The 20,279-nt window shown below is 39.0% G+C and overlaps 1 protein-coding gene and 1 non-coding gene across 2 annotated transcripts in view; both read left to right on the plus strand.

The window, feature by feature from the left end:
- Nucleotides 1–20,279, plus strand: part of ERC2 (ELKS/RAB6-interacting/CAST family member 2) — a 932,688-nt gene that overhangs the window by 207,425 nt on the left and 704,984 nt on the right. The window lies entirely within an intron of this gene.
- Nucleotides 4,674–4,747, plus strand: LOC112301352 (small nucleolar RNA SNORD72). Its single transcript, XR_002974488.1, has one exon. It is a non-coding gene; the product is annotated as a small nucleolar RNA SNORD72 (small nucleolar RNA).

Genomic DNA, 20,279 nt, shown 5'->3' on the forward strand with positions numbered 1-20,279 from the left:
GGAGTTTTGGGGAAAAAAGGCAACTTTACTTAGGAATAGTCATACTTCGAGTTTATTCAACTGAAGGATGTTTACCTATTAGAAATGTGTGCCTTTTTAATGATGGAAAGGGAGCTTTTAAAAATATAATGAGGAGGCTTCCTGAACAGCTTCCTGAATTACCTGAAATGTGTGTGTGCGTTCACACGGTGGGTGGGGGCTCGGGTGAGAAGCCAAACTCTGTGACGGGAGGCTCATCTTGGTCGTTCAATGCTGTCTTCTGAAGGTAAATTCTTTGTAAGTCCTCTTAATCTCATTCCAGTAAAAGATCCTTTATGAACCTCAAATAGCACCCCACGGACATTAACATTCTCGTTCTTTCTAAAGATAGAGTGTCCGCGTTGTGATTTTCTCAGCATGACGGTCAGACCTGCCCTTGTCTCTTGCTTGGATTGTGGTGCTCGTGTGTTTGCTTTTTCTCCCACAGTGCTCAGCACTACACGGGCCCTTGTTTTTAGTTCATCTTGGAGCCTTAGACTTCTAGCATGGTAGAGTGTGAAGCAATGTGTCTTAGAATATCTGTTTAAGAAATTTGATGCAGACTTTGTGAGTGTGGTTTATAATGGAAATATCAGATAAAACAGATAGTGATAATCATAGTTTATATGTATCGAGCACTTATTGTTCCAGGCACTGTGCCAAAGCATTTCACATGTATTAGCTCATTTAATCTTCACAGCAACCTATTGGGGATAGATGCTATTTCTTTCTTTTTAATTTTTTTCCCAAACTGTAAGCAAGAATTTATTTAGAAAATCACAGAGGTAGATGAATGAACAAGTTACAGAGGTGAAAGAAGGGCCCTTGGAGCTTAGGAGAAAGAAAGAAAGGTGAAGACAAAGAGCCTAGGGGGAGAAGAGGGCCTGGGGAAGGCGGAAGTCATGGGTGTGCTCCCGAGAGGGAGAGCCTGAGTGCAAGGGATGCTATTAATATGGCATTTTCAGATGAACAAACTGCGTGTTAGAAGGATTAAGGTTAAGTAATGTCACCTAGAGGCCCAGCGCAGACTGTCGATCCGGTCTGTCATGACTTATGTTCTACCACCACATGAATGATTTGAAATATTCCATCCTAAATGTTTTGTGGAACATGCTTATGAATCTTTGTTAGGTTGAGTCAGGCTAGGCCAGGAGGCCACAAGGTAGCAAGAAATCTCCTGATAAAGAGAACTCAACTGCCAATTTTGCTCTAGCTCTAGACACCGAGATTTCTTGGCCTGATGGTTTCATATTCAAATATGTTTGGCCGTATTTCTCAACACACTGAGTTACTATACTTCGCATTAACAGTGCTTGGCTTTGTCTTTTATGCAGAAAGCCCCTCCAGGCCTCTGTAATGTGCTAAAAAAGATCTTGTCTAAAACTCATGAAAATAAATAACATAAAACTGTTCTGAATAAATTTGAGTTAAGTGAAAGGAACCCTTTTCTGTGTATGCATATTGCATACACACAGTTGTGTGCGCCCGTGAACACATGTTCTGTCATGGGGCCTAAGACCAATATCCTCCATAGTGAAGGACGTTTCAGAATTTCCATTATAAATCATTTTAGGGGTTCATAACTAATACTGTAAAAAATTCAGCTCCGCCTGGAATTTACTTTATTGTGTTTGCAGGATTAATTATTGCAGGGAAGCAGGTAGATGGAAACATACTTTTGCCTTAGCAGTTGGGGCTGCTGCAAACATTTGTGTAATTGTTGAAAAGGGTAGGATGGCTCTTGGAATAGTCCAGGGACCTCAAAGATTCAAGTGGCAAAGAATAACATGTCAGTTGGGTTTTGGATGCCTGATTGGCAAGTGCAGCTTGTTTTTTAAGTTGCATGTTAATTATAAACAGAAAGTCCACACAACATATCACTGAATTTTGTGACCTCCCCAACACTTTAAAAAAAATAATTGGTAGGAGTGAAAAATTATTGGACAGAGGCGCATAGGTTTATTTTTACCATCAAGACCGAGACTCAACTCAAAAGTCACCTCTTCTGGAAAGTCTGTAGTATTTACTAAAATATACTGAGCACTTTTAGTCAGTATGCTAAGCTTTACATGAGTTTTCTCATTTACTCAACTGAAGATCTTCATTTTACAGATGAAGAAGCCAAAGATTAGAGAGAAGTAATCTGCTTAAGGTTTCAGAGTAGGAGCTGGTAGGAGAGTTGATCGACTCTGGGGTTCAAGAGCCTATAGTCTGCAGTGGGGTGTGCTCAATGGTTCCTGATACCCAGTTTGCACTGACATTCCTTTAATCCAGTTGTCCTCAGCCCTGGGGCTCATTAGAGCAATCCAGAGAATTTCAAAGTGCAGACAGCAAGTCCCACCACAGGTAATTAAATCAGATCACTGGAAATGAGGCCCAGGTTATTCTGCTACGCAGAGAGAGCTGGCCCCTCTCCCTGCCCTACTTTATTTCTGATCAGCTTTAATAGTTGTGAGGTCAATTATTTCTCAAGCAAAAGTTTAATTAATTGATAACCCACTCATTAAAATTTGTATCAGTTTGTATGGGCTGGGGGAAAGTTTGTCTTTGCAAATGATTTGCTAAGCAAATTATAGATTACACTGGAGCATGAGGGAAATGTTTGTCTTATTAAAGAGCACAAATAGCTTTCAACAGTAACAGAAAATTGTATTCATTACAAACAAATTGACAGGTGAACTTCAGGTCATTTTGATATCCATTACATAAACTTGTTAAGTACTGTTAATCCACAACATTTTATTTACCACTCGATTACTTGCTTTTAAAAATTGTGTCTAAAAAAATCTTCTATAATTCTAAGTTTTGATGCAATCAAGGTGGGTTTTTCTTACCTTTAGTTGAAGTTATTGCTGTGTGACATGCTTTCCAAATCGTTTCATTTCTGGGAGCTTTGGCCTCACCAATGAAATTTCAAATTTCTTACAAGCAAGGATCTCATCTCTTACTGTTAAAAGTATTCACGTCTATTTTGGGGGCTCTGTGCCTTGCTGGTGCTGCTAAACATTATACAATGTACAGGACAGCCCCTACAACAAATAATTATTTGGTCTCTACTGTCAATGTGTCAAGGTTGAGAAGCCCTACTTTAGAGCCTAATAAGCACATGCCAAGTGAAGATAAATCAGCCAAGAAAATCTTTTTGTTTATTTTGTTAAATATTTAAATTATGTTTAAATATTAAATTACTCTAGTATATTATGGGAAGGCAAGACATGAGGATAAGTATTTCACCTGGGGGATAGATTTACTGTGATGACTAGGGAAGAAATATCACTTAGGAAAGGCAAAAGAAGCTTGCTTTTAGGAAACAGGCCCCCCTAGGACCTAAGAGTTGGTAGAACATGCTTGAGAAAGTCTTGGGGCTGCTAGTGTTTGGGGATTAAATTGCTGAAAGGCATGTTCTTCCTGACACTTCGTAAGCTAGCTTATAAAGAAACATTTAAGGAGTGGAGGAACTTTTGTTCCTTCTTAAGTAAAATTAAAGGTGTGTGTTCATTAACACACACAAATGCAGGTCTGGGAAACTGTATAGAGTATTAGTTAGGGTCATTTGGGAATAACCTCTAAATGACAGCTAGCAGTACATTGGCTGTTATGCGAATGTACACTGGGTGCCTTCTGTATTGCTTGAAGTGATAGAGTTCAAGCATTTGAGAATCAGCAGTGGTACTTTTCATAGTTAGTTGAAATCACATTTTGCTTTGTACTTTGCTATGAAAACAATTGATTTTGAAGACTAGTGTTAGAATCATCTTCAGTGCTCTAAAATATGAGCAAAACTTAAAATATATTAAATATACACACATTTAATTTATCATATAGATATTTTTAAAAATTACCGTATGCCTCACCCACAAAGGGCTCTCCTTAGACCAGAGTGGTGACAATATGAAATCAACTTTAGAGGCCATTTTTTGTCTTTACAGAGTATTTCTCTTGCTCCCAGATGTATTGCCAGGCACAGCACAGGTAAGGTACACTTGATGATTGTGTGTTAATATCTTCCCTTGTTGAGCATGCACAGACATACACATATTTGTGCCTTTATTCCTCCCTCACCCAGAAAGGTTTCCTTCTTCCCTTTTAAAATCCACTCCAAATTCATCTTCTCTTTTAAAATCCACCCCAAAACCTCCTTCATAAGATCTTCATTTTTTCCTTCTTCAACCCCCAGTCCTCTCAAAATGAATCCCCTCCTCTTCAGGAGCACAAAGGCCTGCATTTTTCTTTAGTTTGCCTTTTGTTAGAGCTGGTCAAAATACCCTTGTCTCTGTATTGTATACAGCTCACGGAACCAGGACTGTACATCCTTCCATCTGCCCCAGGGCCTTTGCACAGAGCAAATACCTAAAAGTCCTGATTGAATAACTTGGTGAATCTTCCCCTTGTCATCAACTTGAGGTCTGCTTACTATCAGGCTATTTACTATGTATTTACTTTGAAGTGAGTCTAAGGAGATTAAAGTCTAAGTGGGCTGGCCCTGTGAGGATGGGGGCTGTGTCAAATTCTATTTGGTAGCTCCTTACCTAGAGTATCACAAAGAGCATGCCTAACTGGGAAATGATTGATGCCTTGAATTACTATGAGGTGGCTAATGCTTCTTTGTTATGTAGTTTGTTGTGTGAAAGGCAATCGAAGGTCCTCAAGCATCTATTCAATGAGTGATGTAAAAAAAATGTCTGAACATATGAATTCAATATTGAATTCAGCATTTAACTCGTTAAAATCTATTTATTTTTTAAAAGCATCTGTTCAATGAACTTAATCAGAAAGATAGATGAAGTTAGTCTTTTTTTCTGTAAAGCATCTATTTAATGAATTTAATCAGGAAGATAGATGGAGTTAATCTCTGCATTAGTCCTGCAGCTTGTGTGGGACTGATTTATATACTAAATCTTAAAGGAAAGGTAAAATGGAGTGCAAAGTGATCCTTCTAGAAATGGAAATTAGCTTGAATAAAGATAAATGTGAAAAGGTATGTGTGTCAGAGACCTTTCAGCTTGACTTAGAAGTGTGGTGTTCTTAGATTACTAAAATCTACCACTAGGCATTCATTATCTGCTTTTAACTTGGTGTCAGATACTGTTGGGAGAGTAAGACCAGTTTATAATGTGGCATCTGCTGTTTAGGGCCTCATGTTCTAGTGTATGGCTTGGCCAACTTTTTCTTAAAGAGCCAGATAATTAATATTGGGTTGGCCAAAAAGTTCGTTAAGTTTTTTCTGCATGATGGGTCTAGTAGTGCTTAGTTGTCTTTAACTTCTTTGGAAACAGTTTTGTTAGATTCTATTGGGACAGCTTCATACCAGTGTGCACTTAAAAAAAAAAAAACGTATCAACATTGGTGAATTTTTGTGCAGCCATTTTAATGTTGAAGATAAAAGAAAATAAGCAACATTTTCAGTATATTATGCTTTATTATTTCAAGAGAGGTAAAAACACAGCTGAAATGCAAAAAAAAAAAGATTTGTGGAGTATATGGAAAAGGTGCTGTGACTGATTGAATGTGTCAAAAGTGGTTTGCGAAGTTTCTTGGCACTATTGACATTTTGGCCAAATCATTCTTTGCTGTGGGGCTGTCTTAGGCATTGGAAGATGTTTAGCAGCACCCCTGGTGTCTTCCCACTAGAAGGCAATAGCAGGAGATAGCCGATGTATTCAAAATATCCAAATCAATAAAGTTATTGGTGAAAATGAAAAATGTATCTTTTATTTTATGAAAAAAACTAAATGGAATATTTCACCAGCCCAGTAATATTTTAAGCTTTTGGGCCATTTTGTCTCTGCAATTACTCAGTTCAGCCATTGTAGCATAATAGAGGCAGCCATAGACAATGTATAAAGCATGACTCTGTTCAAATAAAACTTTATTTACAAAACTGGCAGCTGGGTTTAGGGCGTGTCATAGTTTATTGACCCCCTTCACTAGACTGGGGTGAGTGTGTGGATATGTATACAAAATTAGTGTTGGAGTGTGTGCCTTTCACTGCAACACTGCAGAAACTCCAATGTGGGAGAGAAAGCTGGGCCAGAGTGTGAGGGAGAGGCTGTTTGTCTTTGTGACCACTTGTATAGAAATTTTATTCACTCCACATTTTTTTTTCATTTATGTTACAAGTATTTGCTAGGTGGTCATCATACACAAAATGTTCATTCTAGTTTTTTCAAGCATCGTCATTTCATAGTTTAATAATGTACTTTAACATTTTACCACTTCTGAAATTGGGATACATCTCACACTTGATGGTGTTATTATTATAAGATTTTTCTTCCTCTTCGGATATAAATTAAGAAGTGCCTTACCATCAATGGTGGCTTAGATTCTCAAGAAATATGGTAGATGTTTTAGTACTACCTTACATGTATTCTAGAACGGGGTCGTTTACTTCAGATATTTTAGTTTTACGTTTACATTTACTCGGCAACTTGCTGCACAGAAAGATTCTGAGAACATTTTAAACAGAGATTCAAATGCTTTTTTAAAAACAACTAATACCTTAACTCCTGAGAGAGATTGGTTACTTTACATGTCTCAGTTAATGTTCTGTTAAATAAAGTTCTCACGTCAAGCACATTTTCTGTGCTCTTTGATGCTTTTGGCTTGTTTCACAGATGTCTTCATAATGGTAAATTATGGACAGAAATTTCTGAAATACCATTTTGTGGCCAGTGAGGAACCTGGTCATAGCCCTCTGTGTCTATTACCTATAACTTTCCCTTTGTTAGAACACAGAATTTGAGAACAGGTGTTGGAATATGTGTGTTTTCCCCCAATTTATCTCATTTTAATTTCATTGCTCTCAGATTTTCTAAAACTATGAAGTTCTTTATGCAGGACTGGCCTAATTAGGAGAGCTTGGGAATGTTTGTAAAAGGTTTAATGTTCCCCTCTTTCCTGTCTATATAAATCAATTAAAATGGATTATGAAGAAACTCACACTTAAATTGTGTATAACTCCAGATTTCGTTGCTATTGTGCTTGTTTTCTACATTCAAGGAGGAGGTTCTACGTAACTGCATTTATGATTTACAGTAGCCAGAGATACATTTCAGCCAGTTCCATGATACATGGGAATACGACATAATATAGAAACATTATTTATGCTTCTGATCAGAGGGCGAAAGCTCTTTTTTATACTGTGCATATGGTTTAAGCACTGTAAATAGCAAACACATCTGTCTTTGTAATTAGTATAAGGATCAGAAAAATGAAAATTCAGATCAGTATTTCACAACTGGTATCTCTAGATATTTTTAAGTTAGTGCTTCTCAGTAATAATGGTAAATACTCCTCAGTGTTTGTAGTTTGGGCTCCTTTTGGTATGGCTTTTGTTTATTTGTTCTCTTTAAAGTTATTTGAAGGCTGAGTCTTGAAATAATCTCTCCATGGTTGTTTTTTCCTCGTGTATTTTAGAAAAGGTCTTCAGTGCAAGTAGGTGGTTAAATATTAATTGCCAATTGATCATTAGAGAGTGATAGACTGTGATTCTTATACCACATGGAGAATTTTACAGTGTGGTATTTGTGGTATTTTGTGTGGGTGTATCCCTAAGCATTTTAAACCATAGTTTTACTTAATGACATTCTTTTTATAGGGTATGCAACCTGAGAGGTAGGAAAGGGCAAGCCAGAAACTGCAATTCATTCAAAGATTTCTTCTTGGAATAACTCTGGAAAAATAAATTTTATTTTATTTTATTTTCTGACATCTTGAATTGTAATTTTTACTTTGCTTTACCTTAAGGTACTTAAGGGAAAAGTATAATGACATTTTAGAGCAGGTCCTCTTATTTTTAGACAAGGAACCAGAAACAGGATGCTCTAACACTTTTGGGGCCAGCACAAGTGCTAATGGAGACCCACAGACCAAATTCTAAATGTGCTAAAGGTCTGTCAAATCAGGCTATGCCTGCCTTCTGTCCTGGGGCTGCAGCCCAGTGTCTGGAGGTTGCAGGAGTCTCAGTCTCATCAGGGCCAGCCCTGTGGCCTGTGAGCCTGCTTGGCAGCATGGTTCTGCTGGAGCAGGGCATGGTGGGAGCTGGCCCAGGCCCCAGACCCCTGAACCCCCAGCCAAAAATAGGGATGACCTACCCAGCTCCCCAGGGAGGTGGGTTGGGCAGGTTCTCCACCTCTAGGCCATACTTGTCTGACTCAGGCCTTCCAGAGGGTTCTAAGTGCCTCTCAGACCACATCCTCTGAACAGGGGTGGGGAGGTAGCAGAGTTATCTGGGTAATTTGGGACAGGTAGACACCATTTTTGTCCTTGCTAAGGGGAGACTGTGGTTCATCTTCTCAAGAGCTCTCAGCTCAGCATCCTATGCTTTGGCAGCCAAGTTCAGCTAATGAGTCCCTCCCAATTGGCTCAGGATGTTACCAAAGAAAAAATCACATTTTTGAGGTTTGTCAAGTGTGGGGCCTTTCATAGTTTATGGCCCAGGACAAGGGCCCCTCTGGTCTCGGTCTAAGAGAGGTCGAGGGACTTCGACATCACACAACTAAGTAGTAGTACAGGCATGACGATATCTTCAGAAACTACAAATTCGTTCCATCTACATTATAACTTACAAAATTCTCACTTCTGATAAAATGCAAAAAGAGAAAGGAAATGAAAAGGCAGAACTTATTTACATAAGGTGTTATTCACATTATCATTATCCCATCTTAAGTTTTCTTTCTCTGCTGGGTAAGGAACCCTTAAAACTCGAATGTATGTCGTGACTTTGAAAGAAAGTAAAGCTATCAAAACACTCTCCTGTGAGAAATTTTCCATTTCTTAGAGAATTCAGGTGTGTGAATCACTTCCTTCTGTCCTGTCATAGAAAAAAAGAAAGCAATGTGACTTTATAGTTCAGCTGAGGAGGCCGGGCTGGCATTTTCCGGGGAAGATTGCTTATCATGGAGCAAAGGTATATTCTTAAATGGATTTCTGCACAGGCCTTGTGGGAACAGTTTGCAGATGTGGACAGCATTCCCAGGGAAAGATTTTTACAGTGACTGACATCCCCAAAACCTTCACAGAAAAAGGAAAATGTGTCCTTTCTTAATTTCACTATGCTTTTTTCCTGATCAAAAGGACGATTTATCTGTGGTGGCACCTGAAAAATAAATTTTTTAACAAGGTTGCTTCACAGTAAAGATGAAAGTACAAGCGAGTAGTAGACAGGCCAACTGGAAGGGCTTGAGTGGGGGATTTTGTATTCCTTCTTGCAATAAACACATGTGGAGTCCAGGAAGGGTGATGCCGTCATCTGGTGGCGTGATGAAGATCCCCACTGACTCTGGCAAAGGATCCCGTTATGAAGTATAGCATGTAGCATTAAGTACAGGCAGGAATTTTGTGGGTTTGGGAGTCTGTTGATGGGACTAAAATCTTAAATCTTGTTGGTCTCAAGGATCTGTGAGAGGAAACTGGGCAGAAGGGCTTAGGTTGGGAAGTAACAAGTTGGGTTTGTTTTTTTCCCAAAACACTGCCCCTGGATTTCCTTCAGAGCTCAGTGGAAGAACTGTGTGAGGGATGCTTCCCCTCCCTGTAGGCTGCACATGTAGACTCACCTTGATGGTTTTTTACCAATATGTGTGTTAGTTGGTCATTTAACACCTGTAACATGTCTACCTTTGCACTGATTGTAGGAATTATGCATGTTTACATGTCTTGCTTTACTCTTGGGCTGTGAGCTTTTTAGGGCAGTACTTAGTCATGTGTTTTTCTATTTCCAATAGAACTAATGATGTTTCAGAAATAGTTCTAATTTAGTTGCATGGAATTAGTTGTCATTTAGTTGCATGGACCAAAAGAGCAAGGTGTCCTCAGTGGAAAGATCAGAACTGCTTCCATATTTTTACTACTGAGGGTCCAAAAAAAGTATCAAATAATAAATAGGCCCCAGCACTTGAGAAACTGTTAGTGAAAACTTGGCTTTCAGCATCATGGGGTCTGAAACAACTCCTAAAGCACATCACTTTCCAGAAGAGGCAAGCTGTGAAAAAAATTGAGAATGCCTTCTTCCAGAGAAGTCACTGTCCTTTAGAAAGGAAAACTATTACAGTGGAATTCACTCAAGAAGAGCATTTGCTGTTTCCTGGGAAACGGTCTGCTCAGCAGATGGTCCTCACATTTCAGGCATTGATAGTCTCAGGATTGGAAACTATCATCCTGAATTGGAGAGGAAGAAAAGTTGATTTTCTGGGTATGTGCCCCTCAAATGGAGATGGTTTTTCAAGTTTCAAAAATATTAGCAGTGTTATCTGAAGATCTGAATTTATATGTAGCCCTCTACTGCTTGGATATATGTTAAACAAGGATGTTTTTTCATAAGAAGATGTGAAGTGAGCTAAGATAAGCAGGAAAGATTTCTATAAGCATAGATTCCCTCTTTGTATTTCCTTATACATTGTTTACTCTTTCTAGATCACTTTTCCTCCAGCTACCTTCAACCAATCAACATTGGCATGTCTTTGAGATCCCAGGTGCCTGGTCACTTCCTCCAGGGAGCCTTCCTTGGATTTCCAGATCCAATTTGGTTCTTCTCCTTAAACAATTTCATATCATCCTATAGCAGGGCTTGCAAATTAGTATACCTGTAGGAGACAAGTGTGTGGTGTAAAGAATGAAATGGATTGTTGATAGCAAAACCTTCTGTATTGATTGTAGTGTTCTATATCTGCCTGGTCCATTGTGGTAGCTACTGAACATTTAATGTGGCTAGTGCAACTAAGGACCTGAATGCTTAACTAATTAAAACTCAAAGTTAAACAGTCACACGTGGCTAGTGGCTACTATATTCGATATAGCAGCATAAATGTGATGACAAAGGGTTGAACTGTGGCTCACCATCAGGGATACAGAGAGGAGCTGAGGACTGTAGAATCAGAAACCATGTGCTCTATCAAAGGGACAGCTGTTACTCAGTTCTAGTCATTGTTTAAAAAAGAGTAGCAGAAATTCCTTATTTTATTGTGAATTTTTTAATTTAAAAAATCCATAACTATTTAAAACTCTTGGCCAGATTTTACCCATGTGCAGCCATTTTGTGACTTCTACTATGACTTATCATGGCAAATATCACTATTATAATTGTCGGTATAATTATTTGTTTAATTTTGTCTCCCCTATGGAATGTAAGCTCTGTATGGACAGAGGACATACCTTTTTTGTTTACTATTACAATTCAATACTCAGCTCGGTGTTGAGCAGGTATTCAGTGATATTTATTGAATGACTATTGGATGCATAAGGTAAAAATAAATTAAAAGAGGGAGAAGAAAAGTCAAACCTAAGAGATAAGAGACAGAAACTGGGTCCTTGGATGAAACCCAACCTGCTTTTCTGCGTGGGCAAGCAGATGCCTGGAAGGGACAAACCCTCTGGATTGGACTCGGTTGCATGGTGATGGGTTTAGGGAAAGATACCAGATTTTAGAAGAATGAAAAATAGTATGTGGCCTTGAGTACACCCAGTTCCCTGAGAAGGGAAAGAGGTGACATAGACCAAAGGATAATGGGCAAGGGAGGCTCTTTGTGAAAGCACTTATTCCACTGTGAACCCTAAAGGAAACAGGAAGAATGAATTGTTTCAAGACTGTAAGGAAAAATGCTGTCACTGCTACTGCTGCCACTTGTCATGGTGTCTGTATCCCAACTGAACCCAGTCTGTTAAAATACCCCAAACCATTGGAATTTCCTAGAAATTCCAGGGCTCATGGTCCAAAAATTGTTAAGAACTGTGGGTCAAAACTTTTAACATTAGTAATAGTCTACCTCATGGAATTGCATTTTGCAGGTGTTGGTATAAAACATGAATTTTAGTAGAATTAAATTCTTTGCTTTCCAAATATCCAGTTGAGCTTACTAAAAAAAAAAAAGCTCACTCATAGGAAAAGGTATTCTCTTCAGTGATATATGCCATTTTGCTACATTCCACATTGGCTATTAAGGCAGTTGCTTTGAATTGAGCAAATCATCTGATATGTTTGCTACATGAGAAATTGTTCCAAGAAAAGAGTGAACTGCATTTATTTTCATGCTGCTATTCTTTGCCTTGTCTAAAATGAGTTTTTAGTGATTCTATAAGATACAGAACCATAATATATTCTTTTTAAAAAGATTTTATTTATTTTTAGAGAGAGGGGAAGGGCGAGAGAAAAGGAGAGAAACATCAATCTGTAGTTGCCTCTCACACATCCCCCACTGGGGACCTGGCCGGCAACCCAGGCATGTGCCCTGACTGGGAATTGAACCTGCAACCCTTTGGTTCACAGGCTGGTGCTCAATCCATTGAGCCACACCAGCCAGGGCACCATAATATATTCTCATTCCTGTTATTGCTGTTATTGCATTCATGTAAAGGGAGAAGTGCATCAAAATAAATTTTAGGCAGAATAATGCTCCTCCTCCCAAGGAGCTGGATATCCTAATCCCTGAAACCTCTGGTTATGTTAAATCACATGGCAAAAGATCTTGCAGATGTGACTAAATTAAGGACATTGAGATGGGGTGATTATCCAGAATTATCTGAATGAGTCCAATGCAATCACGATGAACCTTGTAAGTGAAAAAGGGAGGCAAGAGAGTCCGAGTCAGAGCAGATGTGATGATGAAAGAATGCACCAGAGTGATGCAATTGCTGGCTTTGAAGATGGAATGTTCCCACAAGCCAAGGAACTCAGGCAGCCTGTAGAAGCTAGAAAAAGTAAAGGAAGGGATTCTTAGAGCCTTCAGATCATGGTCCTGCTGACACCTTGGTTATAATCTGAGAGATTCATTTGGGACTTTTTGCCTCTAGCCGTATGACATAGAAAATTTGTGTTATTTTAAGGTATTACGTTTGTGGTCATTTGTAACAGCAGCAATGGGAAATTACTACACCGATGAATAAATGAAGTCTTTTTATAAATGGTGACTTTATTTTTTACACCAAAAATTGTAACATGTGATCTAAGTGAACTAACTTACTTAGTAATATTAATTGAGCTCCTACTATGTGGAGGACACTGTTCTAGACACTGAGGATTCTATGGTGAATAAACCTGTCCTCAGAGAGCTGTGTTCCATGGACACAGACATTAAACAACTAGGCACACAAGCATTTAGTCACACATGTGTTGTTATAAGTAGAAGTGCATATGCAAAGTCTGAAGAGGTTCTCTAGGAGGGCTTTCCTGAGGAAGTGATTTTTGAGAATTAGCAGGAAAGGGAGATGATGGAGAAGAGCATTCCTGGTAGCATGAACAGCATGTGTGAGGGCCCAGGGAAGAAATCTCTATTGTTCTTGAGGAACTGAAGAATCTGATATGGGTAGGAAGAAAAGTACAAGAATGAGCCTAGTAGGGCAGGCCTTTGGGGCCAACACAGTGGAAACCATGGAACGGTTTTAAACTGGGAAGGAATCAGGGGCTGTAGTAATAATTTCCTTATTATGTGGCGGAATGATTGAGGTGAGACAAGAATAAATGAGAAGAGTGACTATACATCATTCATACTGGGGCATTTCTGAGAATGAAAGAGGGTGCTGTTAATACTCACTGGGACAACACTAACGGGGACTGTCCCAAGCAAACTGGACAGTAGGAGTTTTCTGTAATCCTAAACTGAGCAAGCATAAATAGTAGTGGCCTGGGCCATGTGATGACCATGAAGATGGCCCTTTCAGAACTTCATAAGAGTACACTGTTTAATAAAATCTGCAGCTAAATAATTTCAAACAGATCAGTTGTACACTGGCTTCTGCAGAAAGGCTTGTCTACCACACCTGTCTCCTTCCACAGAATTCATGGGTCTTACCTCTGAAGACATGTCATGTACAAACAGGTTTCAGAAGTGGCAACAAAGGTACATCTCATGGAACTCAACACCCTGGTTTGTCTGGGTTTGAGCTGTGGTTTCTCCAGCCTCGGCTAAAGCTTTCATTGCTGGTTTTTAGAAGTGATTTCCAATAGAGGGCACTGTATTAGAATCCCTTGTAGGGCAGCTTGTAGGGGTACTGCCTAGTGCATAATTACAGGGAAAGTGTGAGGATATGTTCAAACACGTGATCTCTATAACTTCTTTTTCTACCATTTTGTGTGGACCTTAAAGTTTTTGTACTTGGCATCTGGTATAGCTATTACTATATTTATGCCTACATTCCGCATTCTCACAGGGGTACTCTTGTTCCTTTGCAGAGTACACCTTTATTCACTGACTTCCTGTTAAATGTGATACAAGGCCAAACTCTGATGGGCTGTCTTTGGGGGTCTCACATGATTCCATTTTCCACTTTTGTCACATTGTACAGCCTTCCCCCAATATGCCCTGGACTGTTTCTGCTTTTAGAACTTGGTGTTTGCTGTGCACCCACCTGGGATGCCCTTCCATTTCTACAAGGTATAATGGGTGGTTTCCTCTGTGTTCAGTGTATTTGTTTTACTGTTAGGCCACTCCTCAGCTCACGCCGTGGGCGTCCTTGAGTCAGAGGATGAGGGGCAGAGTACACTTCATTCCAAGAGCCTTGCCCAGGGTGTGCTTTAATAAATATTTACTTCATTGGAGTAGGAATGCAAATCTTGTTGCATAGGTGGCATAATTCTGAATTTTTATTTGCATTTTATAATGTAGAGCAATTTTAACTGAATTTTCCTCATTTTTCAGTTGTGGTATAGTTTTTAAAAGAAGTACTAAGACATTTATTTTTCAATTCTCCCCCAGATTTTGGCTAAGCTGTCTTGCTTTTTCTTAATTACTTAGGTTTTGCTGTGTAGTCAATTTCTAGTATATTTCACATGGCCTTTGGTTATGTCAAAATTTGACAATGTTGCTATGAAGTAATTATTGAATTTATTTTTGAGTGTCTTTACTTCATATCCTCTGGGCTTCTCATAAGCTTTCCTTTTAGGGAAGGCTTTCAAAAGTGTGTGGTTTGGTGTCCACGAATTCCTGGAAGTTCTGCATGGCTGGAAAATGATTCATACAGTAACTATCTAGGGCTGGATTTGCAAATCAAATGGTAAAATCTTGCCGGCATCGTTGTCCATCAATCATTACCCTGCTGGAAGTAAATAGAAGAGATTAGTGTCCACCCAAATCTCAGCTATGGCTCTGACATACTGGGCATTTTTTAGAGCAGTGGTTATCAAAGTGTGGTGGTTGGATAAGCAGCATCAGCATCACTTAAGAACTTGTTCAAAATCCAAAATTTCAAGGCCCATCCCAGAATTACTACGTTAGAAACTCTGAGGTTGGGCCCAGCAATTAACATTTCAACACGTCCTCCAGGTGATTCTGTTTCACACTAACGCTGCATAAGCACTGCTTTGGAAGACGGGGGAGAAATCTACTTAAAATTGCCCTGCCTCCAGCACATACGTAAGATCTGGGATAGATCTTGGTTTTTTCTTTAGCTTCTTCCCTGAGCTGGCTTTAAGAAGGTCATCATCTTGGGATTTTGTTAATTTATTTGTTTTGAATATGAAAATTGCAAACCTCAATGCTACATTTGAAAGAAAGATTTTATTCTTTATTAGTAAGGCTGCTGGTAGAGGTACAGGCATTTGAAGAAATTGTTATAAATGGTTGCTTGTGAAATTAATTAGTTCTCTCACACCTCCATCCCTAATTGAAAGAGGTTTGCTTATAGGAAGATTCATTTTTGTTCTGTTTTGGACAACATTGCAGCAAAATTGCAACTGGTCAGAAATTTTGGGCATGACACTGTGTTTGGGCTTTCAGTGCATTCAAAGAAGAACCTTGTTGTGCTGAGAAGCAAGCAGAGGCTCAGGGAGGGAAGTGGCTTATTCATGGTCCTGTAGTAATAAGTGGCTGAGCTGGGGCACACCCACACCCCCTTCCAAAGTCTCTGCTCTTAACCACCACTGCATGCCGTCTCGACAGTGTCCATGGGCCATGAGGCAGCACTAAGTGGTTGTTGCTCTCTGGGCCTCTCTGCAGTCAGAGGACTCATGCTGTCAAAGCCCTTAAAGTTGTACCTCCTTTTCCTCTCCGAAGTATAAACTTCCAGTCCAAGAAAAGAATGCCTTCCAGAAAATCCTTTGAAAAGCCACTAAAGATAGCAAAGGGAGCTGGAGATATTATTTATGGTTCTCAGACTTTGGAGTAAAAAAAACCAACCAAGATACAGTAAAATAGTAAGTGTATGTATATTTATTTATATGTATACCACCAAACCTTCGAAGATTGCTATAGGGTTGCCAGCTTTTAATTTTTCCAAATTAGGAAATTGAGAGAAAAAACACAGCTATCATCAACTCCCTTCATCATTTTCAATCTCAGACTTTTTCTCTTCTCAACACTCAGACTCTGGGTGATCTCATCCATTTTATGGCCTCAGATACCATCTGTTTATTGATGATTCTTAAATTTATATCTTTGGCCTAAACCTCACCTTTCAATTTTTAGAATCATCTGTTCAATCGCTATTCCACCTCTCTGCTTGTATGTCTAATAGACATTGCAAATGCAATGAATCCAATCTAGATTCTTAATTCCCCCCATTCCCATAGTCTTTTTTCAGTGTTTCCCATCTGATGCTCAGGACAAAAATCTTACCATTATCTTTTGGCCTCTCACAGCTCACATCCAATCCATGAGCAAATCTTGCTGGTTCTATTATCTACCTGGAATTCAACCCCTTCTTACAACCTCAGCTGCCACTATCCTAGTCTAAGCAACCATGATCATCTCTCACCTGAATCATTTAATAAGCTCCTGATTGCTCGCCATGCTTCTTGCTTCCTACGGCCTGTTTCCAGAATGATTCTTTTAAAAGTTGAGGCCATGTCTCTCCTCTGCTCAAAATTCTCCCATGGCTCCCATCTCTTTTGGAATAAAAGCCAGAGTCCTTCACCAGTAATAAATCATGTGGATATCATCACCTGATAGAATGTGATGACAAGGGTACTTCACCTCTGTGGTATTCTTCCCCAAACCCATAACCCTAGGCTAAACATGAGGAAAACATCAGAGAACCCATCTATAAAACACCTGGTCAGTACTCTTTAAAACTTCAAGGGCATGACAAGAAAGGAGGGACTGAGAAACTGTCACAGAATGGAAGAGTCTAAGAAGTGATGTCTTAGCGCATCTGGTATCCTGGAACTGGAAATGGCAGTGGGAAGACTGGTGAAATTTGAATACAGTCTGGCGTTTAATTAATGCTATTGCACTGATGCTATTTTCTCAGTTTTGACAAGTGCACCGCAGTTGTGTAAGATGTTTAACAACTGGGGAAACTGGCAGAGATATCCACTCCCTGAGCTAGCTTTGTAACTATTCAACAAATCTGAAATTATTCAAAACATAGAATTTTATCTTTAAAAAAAAGCCAAAGTTTTTACAGTGGCTTCCCAGGTGCTCCATGATCTGGTTCTGGTACATGCTCTAACCTTATCTACTATAATTCACTTGCTTCGGCCACAGTAAACTGTTTTTTGGATATGCCGAGTGTGTATTTATTTCCGGGCCTTTGTACCTGCTGTGTCTTATGCATGGAGTGCTTTCCTTAGTGCATGGCTAGCTCCTTTACCTCCTTCAGATTATTTGCTCCAATGCTGCTGTGTGGGAGAGGGCTTCCTTAATCCTTTCCCTTTCCCTCTGGTACTTTATCCTGCTTATTGGGTTTTTTGTAGATGTATGTGTGTTTGTTCATTGTCTTTCTTCCTCCACTGGAATGTAAGCTCCATGAAGCAGGAAAATGTTTTATTTACTCCATATCCACAGAATTATGCTGAGAGTAATGTACATTTGCTGAATGAATGAATTTCATAAAAATGTAGAGTGAACGTCTAATCTCAGAAGGAGCAATAGTCCCTTAAATAGAATTGGTTTAGCTTTATGAAAAATTAATAAACTTGAACATTTTGCTGTGGACTCAGTGAAAACTTGATGGTGGATTGACATTGGTCTACGAATAGATTTTAGAGCCATTGGGCTAGGCCATTCTTTCTTCAAAGGAAAGTGGTATTTTAGTTATTTTATACTCATGCAATCCAATATAGTAGCCATTAGCTACATGTGGCTATTTATATTTAAATGAACTAAAGTAAAATAAAAAAAATAGTTCTTCCATTGGACTGGCCATATTTCTTGTGCCTAATAACCACATGTGCCTGGTAACCACCATATAGAACATTCCATTATCACAAAATGTATTGGCAGCATAGGTTTATATGACAAGTCTTTGTTTCAATGCCTTCAGATAATAAAAATCAAATGACAAGAGCAGCAACTATAATTTATTGGCATTTACTATGTGGCAGGCACTGTGCTGTCCACTTCGTAAGTGTTCTCTCAATGGTCAGGTCCCTGAGAGAAGTACCATTTTTATTTTTTAGATGTGGGAATTAAAGGTCAAGGAGAGTAAGTTTCCCAAGTCCACACAGCTGGTAAGCAAGGTTTCAAACTCAAGATCGCTGCCAATGTGAGGCCTGTAAACATTGAATTTCGGAGAAGTGACGTTCATAATCATGAGGGGTTGCTCCATTTTGGAGTGTCTTTGGATAACCATCTCTCATTGTCAGGCAGCAGCGTTGTCAAGATATGTTTGTTTCTTTCCCTTCTTTCTAGTTTCATCAACAAACTTCAGCTTTACTCTGCAGGGTAAATTTTATCCCTAAATGCTTCCTCACCATTCTACTTTTGCAAGTATCTGTCCACATGCTTTCAAGTTCCCCAGTGTAGATGTTGGTTGCAGCCACCACGCCTTGTGATGTGTGATAAAAATAGCACAGTCACAGCATGGCCTGACCTCTTCACTTTCAGTTTCCTGTTTGGGTTGCTGATTGAGCCTGTTATCTCTGCTTGGGCCCCTTTGGGTATGTGGCTGTTGCACAAAGGTGAAGTCACAAACATCGAGACAGCCCGTAATTGCCCGTGGCTCTTCTGGAATGGAGATCACTGGAGCATGGGAGGATGTTTTCTGAAAAATTTGAAAGGAAGGAAATTCTAGATTGTTGGGAGAAAGCCCTCTAAGAGACACCCTGTTTGGTTTGGGAGACTATCCAAAAACTGGTCTTTTAAATTTCATGTATCGAGGTCAGAAAAGATTTTTGTTTCTTATTTTGCATTGTTTTGCTTCACAATTAAGAGATATGTCTAGATCTTATATGTTATAAAGAAATTTTTTGCTAATGTAAATTGTGTAATGTTTATTTTGTGTGGCCAAAGGGTATTTTTAGAGGCAACTGAAGAGATGATTTCTTTAGAATGATTTTCTTTTCTTGTTTAAACAGTCTATGAGGGAAATCAGTAACTAGCCCATGTGTCTGTTACTAAAGTCACTGTTGATAATTTGAATAATATTACTCTTGAAGAGAACAGCTAATGGTAATGATCGACTGCTAAAATTCAACCTGTAAAGCTGGACCTGTTTCGCTGTGGCTCAAAAAAGAGAGAGAAATATGTTTAGTGCAGATAAATGTGTCATAATTGTAACCCCTGCATAATCAACCACTTTAATTTATAATGCATTGACATGGACTATAATGCATGGACTCTGGTGAAGTTCTGAGTGAAATGTTAAGTACAAGGCAGCCAGTCAGAGATGCTGTATCAAGTGCGCAGTTGGTTGAGGGAACACTACAAAGCTGGTGCTTTTTGGGCTAGGTCTCAGGCAATGGAAGACGTGAATTTATGGGAGTGCGCATACGGGTAAAGGGCTCGGGAAGTCTGTTGTGTATTGAAGAAAGAATGCTCAGTTCAATGATTGAAGTGTGAGGGGCACATCTTGAAAGTCAGGGCAGGAAAAGTATTGAACACTGAGTGATATAATTTTTTCTTAATACAGAGTCACTCAAAGTATTGGAGCACCATGCTTTAGACAGCTTAATTTGAATTCAGAATAGAAGCTGAGATATGTATATATATTATGATGCTTCAAGTCATGAGCCCTAGAATCAGACTGTCCTGGTTTGAATTCCAAGTAACTTAAATATGCTTAAGCCTCAGTTTCTACATCTATAAAATGGGAGTAATAACAGGTCCACCTCCTAGGGTTGTTGTGAGGATTAAGAGAAGATAAACAAAGCACATATCACCATGCTTTTCCCTTAGCATCTGACACATGTTGTTATCTTAATTTTATTATTATCACTTGACTGAAATAAAAAATATTGCAATAATCTATGTGAGAAGTAGTATATGTCCTGGAGATTCTGGGGTAAGCGGCCAAGAACATTTGAATGCCAATGGTATTATTTTAATTTTATGACACAATCTTTTGTTTGCCTTTTCCCCCTACTTTATGATAAAAGGTTTAAAAAACACAAATAT

Source organism: Desmodus rotundus, chromosome 8 (assembly GCF_022682495.2).
Source record: "Desmodus rotundus isolate HL8 chromosome 8, HLdesRot8A.1, whole genome shotgun sequence".
Lineage (NCBI taxonomy): Eukaryota > Metazoa > Chordata > Mammalia > Chiroptera > Phyllostomidae > Desmodus > Desmodus rotundus.